Source organism: Chironomus tepperi, unplaced genomic scaffold, assembly GCF_022539635.2.
Source record: "Chironomus tepperi strain 1889 unplaced genomic scaffold, CSIRO-AGI_Ctep_v1 contig_13, whole genome shotgun sequence".
Classification (NCBI taxonomy): Eukaryota; Metazoa; Arthropoda; class Insecta; order Diptera; family Chironomidae; genus Chironomus; species Chironomus tepperi.
The window spans coordinates 1,378,167-1,393,726 of record NW_027226135.1 but is presented as its reverse complement, the minus strand read 5'-3'; the positions used below and the strand labels follow the sequence as shown (position 1 = coordinate 1,393,726).

The following is a 15,560-nucleotide window of genomic DNA, read 5'->3' as shown; positions in this document are numbered from 1 at the left end:
TCAGTTTTGTCATCTAACTGACTCATTTCCGTCTTAGGGCATGTTGCACTTTTTTTGACCACTGGCTCCAAATTTCGGTAATTTTACAGCGATTCCAGATTTTGATTCATGATTTTGTTGCAAATTACTTCTGTTGGAGTCTGAACATCCAATTTTAGAGTTACGTAGTTTACGAATGTTCCCTAAAACTGCCAGCTTTCGTGTCCAAAAATCCCTGCAAATTGATGAATTTGTCCAAATTAAGAATGAGAATTGACCCCAAAATCCCATACTGTCTCATAATTCCCAGTTCCCAACCCCTCCCTCTAGACACACTCCATCCATTCCCACCCATCACATTCAAACAAATCCCCAGAAAAAAGCAAAGTTTTCTGCATGAAAAAATTAGAAGGATATTTACCCATATAATATAATAATATGCAAAGAAAGCGCGCACAAAATTGAATATTAAAATGTTTTAAGGATGCCGGAGATGATTTTGGATATGAAAATATATCTTAAATAAGCTCCAGCTCCAGCTTCCTTCCGAGATTTACGATTTACGCCAAAAAAAAAAAAAAAAACAAAGAACAAAGAATTGTTGCTTCATATGGAAATTTTAAAGCAACAACTGTCTGTGGATGGAGGAGACGGAATTGCTTGAAGCTTTTAACATAATTTGATGCGTGCTTGAAGGAATTTTTTTTTTTTTTGAAATTTATTTGTAATTCGTGAGTTTTTTTGGGATATCAATTTTATTGTGTAATAAATGAATCATTTTTATGTGTTATGGCTTGTGGAGCTTTGCCATCTGTAGGAGCTGTTGCTTGCTTAATTGAGATGATTTTATTGTGGAAATTGGGAGCTATGAGCATTCTTGGATGGTAATAGAAGTTGGATAATGCTTGACAATTGTCGAAATTGAGTCTGTTTATGAATAATTTAATAAAAATCAGTCGGATCTGGTTAAGACGCAATTAAATGGAGTTGACCCTATTTTCAGGAATTGATTCTATATTTAGAAATTCTATTGCACCTGTCTACGCTCTTGAAGCACCTAAGCTACATTCCTGTATCCATTAAATTTAAAAACTCAATTATACAGCCCAATAAAGTCAACTTGATGTCCAAATTCTCTCAATACCCTCCAAAAATTCTCATTCTTTCCAACTTTTTCTCGTCTATTATCATCAAACTTAACTCAATTTTCATTCATCATTCAATTTTCCAAAATAAAATAATAAACACAACGATCCAAAATGTGCTGATTTTCAGCAACATAAAAATAAAATAAAATTCACTTAAAACTCGCAATTTTGATTGCGCCTTAAAGATTAAATGAAATTTTTGTATACAGTGATAATCCAATTGTATCAATTTTTATATTAAAATTATTATTCATGAGGATATTTTTCGTCCTTTCTATACTTTGTTGGATATAAGAAGCTGTGAATGGCTCAAGTGAGAAAATTCAATTTTTGTGAATAGACAAAAGAAAGAAAAAAGTTTCAACTTTTATTGGTGATTATTGTGTCAGTTGGAGGCATTTTTTGGGGATTATATTGGATTATTTGGATGAATTTTGAGGAGATGGGGTGACTTTTGGGATGGAAGGCAGGAATGGAGGTAGATTTAAGGTTGGTGCTGAATTTTGAGTGTGGGTCATGAGATCGAGACTTCGGGAAGATCTAGGGAAGAGGAGGAGGATTAAGAAGTTAGAAGGACAATCTTCTAACCCTTTAATCCATAATATTCCCTCTAGCTCATCATACCCCCATACCATCTCATATTACAGGGCATCTAATATTCCAAAATATCACAATTTGGTTAGTCGATCAAAAATCAGTCTTATGTCCGAGTTAGCTCTGCTTTGATGGCAAATTCGGTTTCAAATCGTACCCCAGGTATTCAATTTTCTGACCTCTGGTCTCAGATTCGGTTCAAATCCGACCTCATGCTAGAGTCACGCTGGTTTTGCTCCAGATTTTGGATCAATTAACCGACTTGTGTCATTCTGGATTCCACAAAATTCATAAAACTCTTCAATTAACTCAATCAATAAAGGAACTTGCTCATTCAGATAACTAAGCTTATTGTCTGTTAAAGCAACTCTCAACAACCTCATCCAACCTCCCCAAAATCCCCCAAAATTATTACATAATATCAAACTTTTTCATATCACATTTCACAAAAAAACTTGATATTGATTAACTGTATTCATACATCACAAGCCATAGACAAATTCAGTCTCAAAAAAACTTTTTTTTTGTGCCTTACAATATTCTAGTAAATCATCTTGTATAGATTATGTAAAGTGTGAATACAAATTGAATTATCTGATATCATGTTATGCTCATTGGAAAACGTGCTACATGTTAGACATAAAAAGTGTGTGTGTATATATGTGAGATGTGATGTAATGCATCATGTAATGCTTCAGATGATGTTGGTTTTTGTGTTAAGATGGGAGGAATTTTAAGAATTTTTTGTGTGTTAAGGCATGGATGAAAGGTGTTGGTGATGTTGATAGTAATTAATTGACTAGTTTGGGGGTTTAGAAGCAGAGTCGGCAGGACTTTTGGAGTCAGACTTAAAATGGACTTCAAGGTCCAATTCTAAAGGAGTTCAGCTCTAACGAGGTTCAACTCCAGTGCAATCTGAACTCAATTGGAACCTGGACTTCAATGCAGTCGAGCACCAAACTCTGTTCAAGAATCACCGATCTAAAGAGACAGACAATCGTCAGTTTCACCAATAATTCAAAATTTCAAAATATTCTCTAACATCCGAACACATCACTCAAATGACGAAAAAAGTCACACGTAATACATTTTCCGGTTCAACTTCTTCTTTCATCATTCACATGAGCTAAAGATAAACAGCTAACAAGTAGAAGACATAAGTATTCAGGGGTGTATTCAGGAGGATTTTGAGGAGTTAACTGAGGTGTTTTAAGCGAGGTTTAGGGGGTTTGAGGAGGTTCAGAGGGGTTCAAGGGAGTTTAATTAGAATGCAGAGAGTTTTTAGAAGGATTCAGATGATTGCGAAAGGATTCAAGAGTATTTACAGAGGGGTGAAGAGAAGTTAAGAGGGGTTCAGAAGAGTGCAAGAAGTTTCAAGACGAATCAGAAGAGTACAGAAGAGTTCATATGGGGCTCAGGTGAGCTCAGAAGGGAGAAGAAGGGGTTCAGAGAGTATTCGAGACTTTCAATGAGATTCAGGAGTGTCCAAGGGTTTTGATAGGAGTGCAGTGAGGTTCAGACAAACTCAGAAGGGGACAGCGGGGTGCGATGCATTTCCGAGAGGTTCAGTTAGATCCAGAGGGTTCAAATAAGTTCAAGGAAGTTCAAGAAGGTTCGGAATAAAAGCGTCAACTTCTCATCGAGTTATTTGTATTGAAAACTTCAAGCAAATTGAAGAAATTCATCAAATAGGCATTAAGTTTGACAGCAAAAACCCCTCTTTACCCACTCCCCACTTCAAAACATTCCCTGACTACCTCCTATCCTCACCACAACACCACGCAATTAAAACAACAACAACAACAACAGCAAAAAAGAAATGTTTTTTCAATTTCTATGACTTTAATGACTATTTTTTATTGCCTATTTTCTTCCTACATTTCTTTAAGTCTCAGTATTCGAATTATAGGTTTGGATTAATGATTTAAAGGAACAGAGCAATGAAAAAGAAAGAAAAATTTTTGAAATAAAAATGTGTATTTTTGGCGACGGCGTTAACAAAAAACACAAAAAAAAATATTCTAAATTGATTCCTGATGACTCAGATTACGATTCGGTGTAGACAGTTTTGAATTGAAATTTGGGGATTGTACGGGGGTTAGGGAATTGTGGAAATGCTGTTTTTTAGAGCCAATTATGAATCATGATTTGGACATTCGATCACTTTAAGGGTTTCAGATGTCAAGATTGAGTCTCGTGGACTCCAAGGATGGTGTCTGTCTCGGTATTGGTCTCGGTCACCAGAATTAGTCAAGATTGAGGCTTCGAGTAACCCCAGATCCCATAATAAAATTGCAGAGCTGGAGGTTAACACTGATTTTGTACAAAACAGTGGACTCAAGTCTACTCGACTCCATATAATGGTACACATGTCGGCTATGAACTCTGCAAGGTCATAACCTTCAACCCTCCAACCCCCCATTCCCCATTCATCTCCTTTTAAACGTCACCGAACTTCCAAATCATCCCCAAAAGATGAACAAGAAAAAAATTCATTTTAAATTGAGAGTTAATTCGCTTGATGAGAAAGTGAGACTGAATTCATTGAACATTTTTGTTGTTTTGATTCGTTTGAATTTATAAAGTTCAACTTCTCGTTCCTCTTTTTTAAATTGTCAACATGTGACTCTTTTACTTCTTATTTATGTGCTGCTCTGTGTGCTGTTTAAATTAAAATTGTTTTGCGAATCAAGCGAATTGATTTTTTTTATGACTTTATATGGACTGGGATGGTTGGATGTATTTTGGGTCGATTTTGGGGGGATTCTCTGTACATGACCCCAAATAACCCCCAAACATTCCCCAACTAAAAAATCATCTCAAATTTCAAATTTCCTAAAAAAATCACCAAAAATCTCAAATAACTGACGTCAATAACCAATCACATATCACAAATAGAAGCTATTGATACATTTTGTGCTGCAAAACACTGTCAATTTACCGCTGACCTACATTCTCTCTCATTTTTCTACTCTCACTTCTAATTGTTCTATTTTTGTAAAGACATAAAAGTGTCTTTTTACATTTGAAATGAAACGAAATGTCAGAAAAAGGCGTTTGATGTGGCATAGACAGTGATTTGGGATGTTGTGAACTGTTTGTTGAGGATTGCAATAGAGGTATTGAGTGTTGAGTGGGGTGTATGGAGGGGGGTTGACCCTTAAATTGGGGAAAAATGGTAAAAACCCAGGAATTTTAAAAAAATTTAACAATCACCCCCGTTTACACCTGGAAGTTTTGAAAATTGGAAATTTGGATTTTTGATTGAATTTTGATCAAATTTACGATATAAATCATTGAAATTTGGAAATATAACCTCAAATTTTAGCCACATAACCTCAAAATTCAAACACATAACCTTAAATTCTATCAGATAACCTCAAAATTTAGCGAATTAACCTCGAAATTCAGATAATTAATCTTAAATTTGTTCACATAACCTCAAAATTAGTCACATGACCTCAAATTGCAGTCACATAACCTCAAATTTAGTCACATAACCTCAAAATTCAGAAAAATAACCTCAAAATTCGGTCAAATTTTCCATAAAAAAAAATTAAATTTCCTCATTTATGAAATTCATCTTAAAATAATCAAAAAATGAAGGAATTTCCATTGAGCAGCTAGGGGACGACTTTATGCTTCATAATTGATGAGCTTTTGCAATTTAGTTCCAAAAAAGAGACAAAAGGGAAATGATTTCAAGTGTTTAATCAATCAATGTATTTTATTTAGTCAATAAATGTTTACATTCTGATGATTTTTTTGGGGGAAGGAACGATTGACGGCTGTGCTGCTTAGTGATGCTTAGTGATTTTTTGGAAACTGCTGTGATTTTTTGAGGTTATGTGACTCAATTTTGAGGTTATGTGACTGAATTTTAAGGTTATGTGACTAAAATTTGAGGTTAAATATCCAAAACTTGAAGTTTTCCTCATAATTTGAGGTTATGTCCATTACCAATTCTGGACGACAAGATTACTCAAATGATCTAAATTGACTAGCTTCATATGAAATGCCGACTAATTCAACCTCAAGCTCACTAATCTCCAAAATCCATCAAAATTCATCAATTCCATTAATATCCAATATTTCCCACGTCCAGCCTCCAATCCATAAATTAATGATTACTCGATAAATTACCACACATGAACCTCATTACCATCTAATCAAAAATCTCACACTGTTTAACAGTTTTCATACATCACATAGGCAGTATGCAGCACATAGTGAGAACTGACCACGAAATTCCCATTTATAAATAGTTAATTAAATTAAAGAAAAAAATTCCGAGAACTACAGCAGTGAAGTCAGTAAAAGAATTAAGATGCAGTTACGTGCAAGACATATTAAGCATAAAGGTTCTTGATTATGTTAACGGTTCTGTTTTTATGACTTGTTCTGTATCCATATTGAGACTATTTGTGATAATAATGACAGTTGTTGGTGCTGATTATTACTTTTTAATGGCGTGTATCTTAATTATGGCTAATCGGTGATCAAGTTTGTTCTGGTTTTATGGTTTTATTAGCTTTGAGGAGGATTCTGAGTCTCTAAACCAGTAGTGGGTTCCTAAACCGGCAATTGACAAGCTTCAACTAGTAGAGCATATGGCATTGTTCATGGAATTTCCAAAAAACTTTGGAATCGCTGCATCAAAGATTGCTCATCATTGTCCTAATGCAGAGTTGCTAAACAGGCACTTGTCATGTACAAAAACCGTACAATTTTTTAATTTCTTCTACAAAAACCATAAAAATGATCAAGAAATTGTACGGTTTTGGTCTGTGACAGGTGCCTTTTTTTTGCAACTCTGCCCTAAAGCTATACCGTGCTATCCGTTATGTACTTCACCATAATCTACACTTCGGCCCAGTCCCAATCGATCCCAGATAGTCACAGCAAGCTAAGTTGTCATTGTTTATTGGACAAACAGATCAATTGTATACCATAGTCTTCATCAAATGGACATCAAAGCTGACTTAATCAGTATTTTAGATCTATTGTGCCCAACTGGATGTCCAACTCAAGTTCATCTTCGAAATAAGAGTTAGCAGGAATCCATTTTGTAGCTCGGACTTCATTTGGGTAGGACTTTGGAGTTCTATTGAAGTCCAGTGGTGTCAGACACTCAGGGTCCTGCTAAACCAATCGAAATTCCACATCCAACCATTCCCTTCAATCTCAATCCCAACCTATACATGCTTCAACCTTTAAATAATCACACACAATTTTTTCATCTTTACTTCCTTCTTAATTCAATTTTTTCTCTCAATTTCTTCTTATTTTTTGCTCTGCAACGACTCATTGACTTTACTTCTTCTTGTTCTTAATTCCCTTTACATCTTCTCGTTTTTATTCACAACTAATTTAAAATTGCATGTCTTTTAAGCATTCATGTGCCAATGAAATGAACAAATTTTAAATAGTCAACATATCCGCAGTTTTTAGATTCCGATGTAGTTTGTGCTATTTTATTGTGAGACATTTGGGCTTCTGTGAGCGATTAAAGGATGTAATGGTGTTGGATGTTGTGTTGGTGTGAATTATCTGGGTTTGGGATTGGTGAGTAGAGATAGGTTAGAGTATGGATTATATGTCGGATTATAAACTTTACGAACAGTCGGAATATATGCTAACCGAACAGTCGGATTATATGTTTTTCAAACGATACGGATTATATGTTATCTGAACGGTACGGATTATACGCTATCCGAATGGTCAGACTATGTGACATCCAAACGGTACGAATTATATGATTTTATGGTTGTGCTGATTATATGATATCCAAACAGTCTGATTATATACTGTCCAATCAGTCGGATTATGTGCTATCCGAACGGTCGTGTTATATTTTATTCGAATGGTATCGATTAAATGCTATCGGAATAATACGGATTAGTATTGGCCGAAGAGTACTGATTATGTATTATCCGAATAGTACGGATTATATGCTATCCGAACGTTCGGATAATTGATTAACCGAAATCTGGCATCACTTGGTGTGATCGGTTAACCAATTTGTGTCATTTAGGTTTCTAAAAGCTTATTTAAGGAGAACTTTCCTTATATTTCGAGACTTATGGGATTTGGGAGACTTTTCCACATTTCCCTAGCACCATTCCATATCCCCATAATCCAGCTTTGTAACTTGATTCAAACAAAATAAAATTATATATAAAATAATTTTCGTCATTTGCGTCGCTTGACTGATGATAGAAAATTTTATAGCAAATATTTCCTCACTTAACATGAAACATCAATTTGAGTAAATTTCTTTCCTTTGATCTCTTTCACTCAATATACCCACTTGAAATAGCAATGAGCTTGTTGTATATTGAGCAAATTGAACAAATTTTATTCAAATTGATCTGTTTGAGATGTTATGTCTATTTATTTAGGCCATCCAACAGGCCATTTTGGAGTTCCAACCCTACTGGAGTGGTGCTTTAGAGTCTGACTCCCGGATTCCAGTATAGACTGACTCCCGGGGTCATGCAACCTCTGGATCAATTGTCCAACTCCCGAAGTCCTCCCAACTTTGGATCAAAAATGCTTAAAATTGACTAAAATCTAACAAAATCCTGATTAATCAGTTCCTCACTCTTGACTCCAATATCAGAAAATTCACATCTCAAATACAAACTTTACATGCCCAATAAATCCATTCAAACTATCGACATATTGACATGAACTGTTGACTCTCCACACTATCAAGTTCAAGACTTATTCCCATACTTCACAACAAATTGTTGAATATCTAAGTTCAGATTCAGCAAATTCCAGCCAAGAAACCAGAATTTTTTGGAGGAATTCCAACAGCTTAATAATAATTCATTACAAAGTTAATTGTGAACAGCAACAGATATTTACTTGTGGATTCCAATGGAAAACTTTCACGCTCATTTTGTAGCCAAAAAAGCCACAAAAGCAGCATAAAGTTTTATTCTTCTTGATGGCCTTCCTTATTGAGTCATGAGAATGTGTGTGGCTTTTTTGGTGGAATTAAAGATGAAAATGGCAGTTGGAATGAGGTTGAGAGTTTGGTGGTTTTTGGGAATTCTGAATCATTGTACGGATTAAATACTGTCCGAACAGTACGGATTATATGTTATCCGAACGGTACGAATTAAACGCTATCCGAACGGTGTAGCATAACTGCGCAGAAAAGCTGGTATAAGTCTGATAACCTCAAAATTCTCATCCAAAAGTTCATCTTTTTCTCAATTTTAATAATAACAAAAAAATATTGACAGAACGACAGCATGACTATAGCTAAGTAACTGTATTGATTATCATAGATTACGTACACATAAGGTAATGGCAGTTTTATGAAAAAGTTTCGACTTCTTCTTATTTTGTGAACTTTATATTGAAAATACACGATGAGAATGAGCAAAACTTGCTTATATCGCGATATAAAAATAAGATCAGGAACAAGAAGAAGAGGAAGAGGAACGAAAATAATCCGGAAGAAGAATGATGCGAAAATAAAAAAGTTTATACCCGAAAAATCTGAACTAGAGATAAAATTGAGTTGCGATAGGGATTGAGTTGAAGTTTTTGTAGCGCAGTTTTTGTCTGCATCTTTTGAAGCAGAAAGTTTGCATCTTTTGAAGCAAAAAATTTGCATCTTTTGAAGCAGAAGTCTGCATTTTTAGAAGCAATAATTTTCGCATCTTTTGAAGAAAAATTTTCGCATCAATTGAAGTAAAAAGTTTGCATCCTTTGAAGCAGAAAATTTGCATTTTTTGAACAGAACAGTTTGCTTCTTTAAAATCAATTAAATTTGTGTCATTTGAAGCAATAAGTTTTGCATCTTTTGATGCAGAAATTTCGCATCTTTTGAGGCAGAAATTTCGCATCTTTTGAGGCAAAACTCTAAATTAAGACAAATTAATTTTTCATCCAATTTATCAACATAAAAAATGTGTTAAAAAATATCTTGTCGCAAATATTTTTTTGCCTCTTTTATCCCCTCATTTTCATATTTTCATTCTTTCATCTCTCACATGTGCCCCGAACAACAACAAGAAGAGACATGTACATAATGTGTGACTGCCTCAACAAATTTCATATTAATCTCTTTATGAATATTTATTATATATTTGTCACAAATGAAGCATGTGGATTAATTTATTATATTTTATATTTTTTTATACTTTTTTCGTTAAAAAAAGAGGCAAAAAAATGTTGTTATTTGAAATAGAGAAGGCGCATGACATATGTAAAGTGCCATTTGAGGGATTACGATGAGATTAAGAACAGAACAAGGAAAATAAAAACAACAAAAAATTTGTTTGATCGATTGACGGAATCGAATGAGTTGAGGACATTGTCAAATGTTGGGTGATGATGAATTTGGATTCATGTTTTGACTTTTGGTCGGACTGAATTTTGACTGAATTTTGAAAATGATTTTTGAACAATTTGCTTCAAAAGATGCAAACTTTTGCTTCAAAAGATGCAAATTTTCTGCTTCAAAAGATGCAAATTTTCTGCTTCAAAAGATGCAAACTTTCTGCTTCAAAAGATGCAAACTTTCTGCTTCAAAAGATGCAAAATTTCTGCCTCAAAAGATGCAAAAATGATGTTTCTTAAAAATGCAAATAGTTTTTTTCTAACTATACAGACTTTTTGCTTCAAAAGATGCAAACTTTCTGCTTCAAAAGATGCAAACTTTTTGCTTCTTCTTCAAATTTAACTCATAAATCAGCATGAAATCTTAACAAATTCAAATTAATTAATTAAGCAACTGTAAAAAATACTCAAATTACACAGATGACAATTCGTCAATATCAATCACTGCCGTGACAATCTCAGTATGAATTTAACTGATTTCCCAAACCAAGCAGTAACTCGCATCAAAAATCTGCACAGTTAGCAACTTGTGGACCAGCTTAATGCTTAATTCGACATTTCCTCTTATCGATTGGACATGAATTGAACATTCATGAGTGTTAATTTAATCGATAGTTATTGTACAGCATTTGCCACCCATTGCGATCTTGATAGCATTCGACAGTTAAACCTTTTGGGGAGGAATTGAATTTTTTGGGGGAATTTTGGTGTTGTTGCTAACTGGAAGTTCCTCATTGTGACAATTATCCATTAACCAGTACAACATGCTGGTCTAATATTGTTGAATATCAAAAAATGTTTGCTTCAAAAGATGCAAAAAAAGTTTGCTACAAAAGATGCAAAAAGTTTGCTTTTAAAGATGCAAAAATATCGCATCAAAAGATGCAAAAATTTGGCTTCAAAAGATGCAAAAATTTGGCTCCAAAAGATGCAAAAATTTCAGCTTCAAAAATGTAAAAATTCTTGCTTTAAAAGATGCAAAATTTTCGCTTCAAAAGATGCAAAAAATTCGCATCAAAAGATGCAAAAAAATCCACAAAACCCATCCAAAAAGTGACCTACAAGAACCAATAAATTCTCACAATTATGCCTGTTCATGCCATCCATCCATCCAATATTGCCATTGTAATTGCGTTACGTCATTAACAATACTTTTATATTCACGAGCAGCACATTCACATTAAACACAACGGGAAATCAATCAATTGACGGAAAGCATTCATTAAGTCCGTTATTCATCACTTCTTTTACTCCACACACAATTGTCTATGCATGCTTATATGCTTTCACGTATATGTGCCAATAAGAAGACAATTACATTACAGGAATACAATGACAATCACATCTGTAAACATGTTTCATGCCTCACCGCAGAAGTTAATATCCAATATCTACTTTTTTTTGGTCTTCATGGGACTCAGCAACTCATAATGTTAATCATGTCAAACATTATTAAAAACATGAGGTGTGAATGCATGAATGGATGGATCTGTATTAACAACATAAACATGCTTATTGACTTTTTATGGGCAATGTTGAGTCAATAAGAAGCACGTGATGTGCTAAAGGTTGAGTTTTGGGAGAGTTTGGGAGAATTTGGAACTAAAAAATTACAAAATTCACCATCTTTTGAAGCAAACTTTTCCGCATCTTTTGAAGTAAACTTTTTGCATCTTTTAGAGCAAAATTTTTGCATCTTTTGAAGCAAACTTTTTTGCATCTTTTGAAGCTAAATTTTTTGCATCTTTTGAAGCAAACTTTTTTGCATCTTTGGAAACAAACATTTTGCATCTTTTGAATCAAGCATTTTGCATCTTTTCAAGCAAACTTTTTGCATCTTTTGAAGCCAACTTTTTGCATCTTTTGAAGTAAACTTTTTGCATCTTTTGAGACAAATATTTTGCATCTTTTGAGGCAAGAATTTTTGCATCTTCTGAAGCAGAAATTTTTGCATCCTTTGAAGCAAAACTTTCAAATTTTTTTAAGCAAACTTTTTTTAAGCGAAATTTTTGCATCTTTTAAAGCAAAAAGTTTGCATCTTTTGAATTTTTCTACAATTCTCTGAACCTCAAACCCTGTCTCAGCCACACATCCAACATCAACAGAACAAAAGGAATTCATCCCAACAACAACAACTAATGAATCCCAAAATAGACGCAAACAAAACGACTGTCAATTAAAATATTTCAAACTACATGCATTAGCACAACAGCAACAACAAAAAAGAAAATAAGAAGCTAGTCTGCATCATCTAATGGCAATTGAAAGAATAAGTGAACAAAAAACAAAAACATAAAATTGATGCCACGATGCATGTCAAGTGAGGGAAGAAATTAATTAGCTGACGGACTTTTTTTTTGCTGTTTTTTTGAAAAAATTTCACATTTTCTGTTCATTTATTTATTTGCGCGATGTTGTGCAATAATAGTGAATGATGATGTGCAGCATGCACTTAATAGAATGTTTTTTTGTGTCGTGTCGTTTTGTTTCTGTCGGAATTGAGAAATTGCCATCAGTCAAGTGACAAATGCTTCGTTTAGATGTAGATGGATGTGAGGGGTTTTGGGAACGCATGAGGTTGAACAGTGTGGGAGTAAGGAGGGGTAAGGAGGGTCAGGGACGGATAATTGATCCAAAATCAAGCATTAAGCCTATTTGACTCTAGCTTGAAGCCAGATTTCATCAAATCTGGTCAGGATTCAGTGTCATACTGATCTGGTTCCGACTCTTCAGTCATTTCTACCCCATGTGCTTTCCAGGAGCAGTTCCCTCATTGCCCTACCAATCACACATGTCCTGCTCGGGCCCAATCATTCCCTCTCAAAAGCCATTTAATCTTTTACTGTTAATTGGAATAAATTTTTTTATATCCATAAAAAGCTATAATTTAAGGTCATAAAAAATAAGGAATTTAATAAATATTAATCAGCAGTTCCTCAAACTTTTTCACTCATTTTATTGATCCAACATTCCAAACTCACTTTTTCTATGTCAGTGACTGACTCATTTGCATTTAAAATTCTTTACCCAAAAATTAATGTTAAATTTATTCATTTTTTTGGGGGTAATAAAGGAATTGAGGAACAAATGTGAACGGAAGGTATGGGGACATAAATATCAGCAAGTGACGCATTGGAATCGTGCAAGGAACAAGGACATTTTTGGGGTATTTTTGAGGAAAAATGTGAAGGTTTTTTGAGGGAAATAAATCATGATTTTTAGGTGGATTTGTTGTGGCTTATTTGTGGCTTTTGTGGCTTGATTTTGGTATTTTTTGGGGTATTTGGGACTACAATCTAGAACTAGACCTGATTTTGATCGATTTTAAGCTTGATTCTGGTATAAATTAACAATAAAGCTATCGTAATGCTGTATCCAGAGGGTTAGTGTCTAGATACACACCTAACTCTACTCCTACACTTGCCAGAGCCTTGAAGTGTGCCTTGAGGTAACTCTGAGGTCCAGCTTGGGGTAAGCATTTAGTATACCTTAGAGTAACCTTGAGATGCGACTTAGGGTAAGCATAGGGTAAGCATTGGGTAAGCTAGAGTAAACTAGGAGTAAACTAGATCTAGGTCAGGTCTAGGTCAGGTCTAGGTCAGGTCTAGGTCAGGTCTAGGTCAGGTCTAGGTCAGGTCTAGGTCAGGTCTAGGTCAGGTCTAGGTCAGGTCTAGGTCAGGTCTAGGTCAGGTCTAGGTCAGGTCTAGGTCAGGTGTGATTCAAAGGTGGATTAGTTCTATGTTAGGTTTAGGTTAGGTGTGTCTTGGGGTAGGCATTGGGTAGGGTCAGGTGTAGATTAGGAGTGCACCAGGTGTAGGCATAGAGATAGCTCCATCCCAATTAAACGATTCCTGGCCACATCTTTGTCATTTTAGTCAAAATTCCAACAAATCACAAAATTACCAATTAATCAGCCATTCCTCACATTGCCACTCATTGCCTGTCATTCCTCTTCTAATCCCCCCATCCAAAATTACACCACAATCCCCCCCATCTCTCCCTCTTTCTCTCTCACTTTCTCTCAATTACCTCCACAAAAAATGAATTACATTTAATAACTCAATTTCTCATACTTAATACATCCAGTCATTACACTAAATCTAAGCAAACAAAACATAACAGCTCTGCTGTACGTTAATTACCTTATTTACCTCATAATCGTGTCGATGGAAATTAGCCTGGAAATTAGTGAAAATAAAGGAAATTCTTTGTTTTTGGACATTTGAGTGTGAGTTTGAGGTGGGGACTGTACGGAAGTTAGGTGATGATGAAAATTGGGGACAAGCTGGAGGGACTGAGAGGGACTGAGGGGGACAGAGAGGGTCTGGAAGGGACAGTGATGACCCCATCAAGCGTCACATCACTCCCGCACCATCCCCACAATTTGAGTACGTCCGAATACTTAATCCATTAATCAAATGTAAGCTGCACTCATAAATTTTCATTTCAATGAACAGCATTCCGTAGTTGAAATAAGAAATGATGGAAGTACGAATGAGAAAATGAGGGAAATGAAGTGTGTGAGTTGGGACGTGCTGTTAATGAGCAAGGGAACAAGTGGATGAATATGGAATTGAAATTATGGGAATTTGAGATGAGATGTGCTGATGGAAGATGAGGAATTGGGTGGAGTTGGGGGTTATTTGGGGGTCAAAAGAGCCCAAACCCCTCAAAAGTCCTTCCAATTCCCCTCAAATCAAACCAAAAAATTCACATAAAAAGGCTTAAATTCACCTTCATTCTCACCACAAAATTCAACACCACCAAACTCACCTCAAATTCCCCACAATTCTATCCAAAAATTGTTCAAATTCACCTAAATTCTCACCACATAGCTCAACATCACCAAATCCACCTCAAATTCCTCATCAAATCCTCCTAAAAAATCCTCAAATTCACCTCAAATTCTCACCACAAAACTCAACAAGTACACACATGAGTCAAAATGAGCAGCTTTTCAGGCCACATTTCAGCATTGAAACATCAAACAATACTCATATCATTATTGGATCTGCTGGCTGTCATTGCTTGTCTTATGTTTGTTTCTAATTCAATAATTGGCTGTCAAAAAAATTGCTTTTTTTGAGGTTTTTGAGTATGAAAAACTTGTTGAACTTTTGCTGCTTTTTGTGCTGAATTGTTTTGTCGATTTTGAGTTGTTTGAAATGTATGATGGACGGAATGGGAAGGAGAAGGAATATGGAATTGGTTTGAAATTCTAACCTCAAAAAGTGAAATTTCTAACCTCAAAATTTGAAAATTCTAACCTCAAAATTCAAAATTTTTAACCTCAAAAATACAATTTATAACCTCAAAAATTGAAAATCTAATCTCAAAAAATGGTAATTCTAACCTCAAAAATTGCAAATTCTAACCTTAAAAATTTGAAAATTATCAAAATTCTAACCTCAAAAATTTAAATTTCTAACCTAAAAATTGAAAAATTGAAAATTCTAACCTCAAAAATTTCAAAATTTC

The 15,560-nt window shown here is 34.7% G+C and overlaps 1 protein-coding gene across 4 annotated transcripts in view; it reads left to right on the top strand.

The window, feature by feature from the left end:
• Positions 1-15,560, top strand: part of LOC139090512 (heterogeneous nuclear ribonucleoprotein L-like) — a 155,396-nt gene that overhangs the window by 135,124 nt on the left and 4,712 nt on the right. The gene's annotated exons all lie outside the window — the stretch shown is intronic.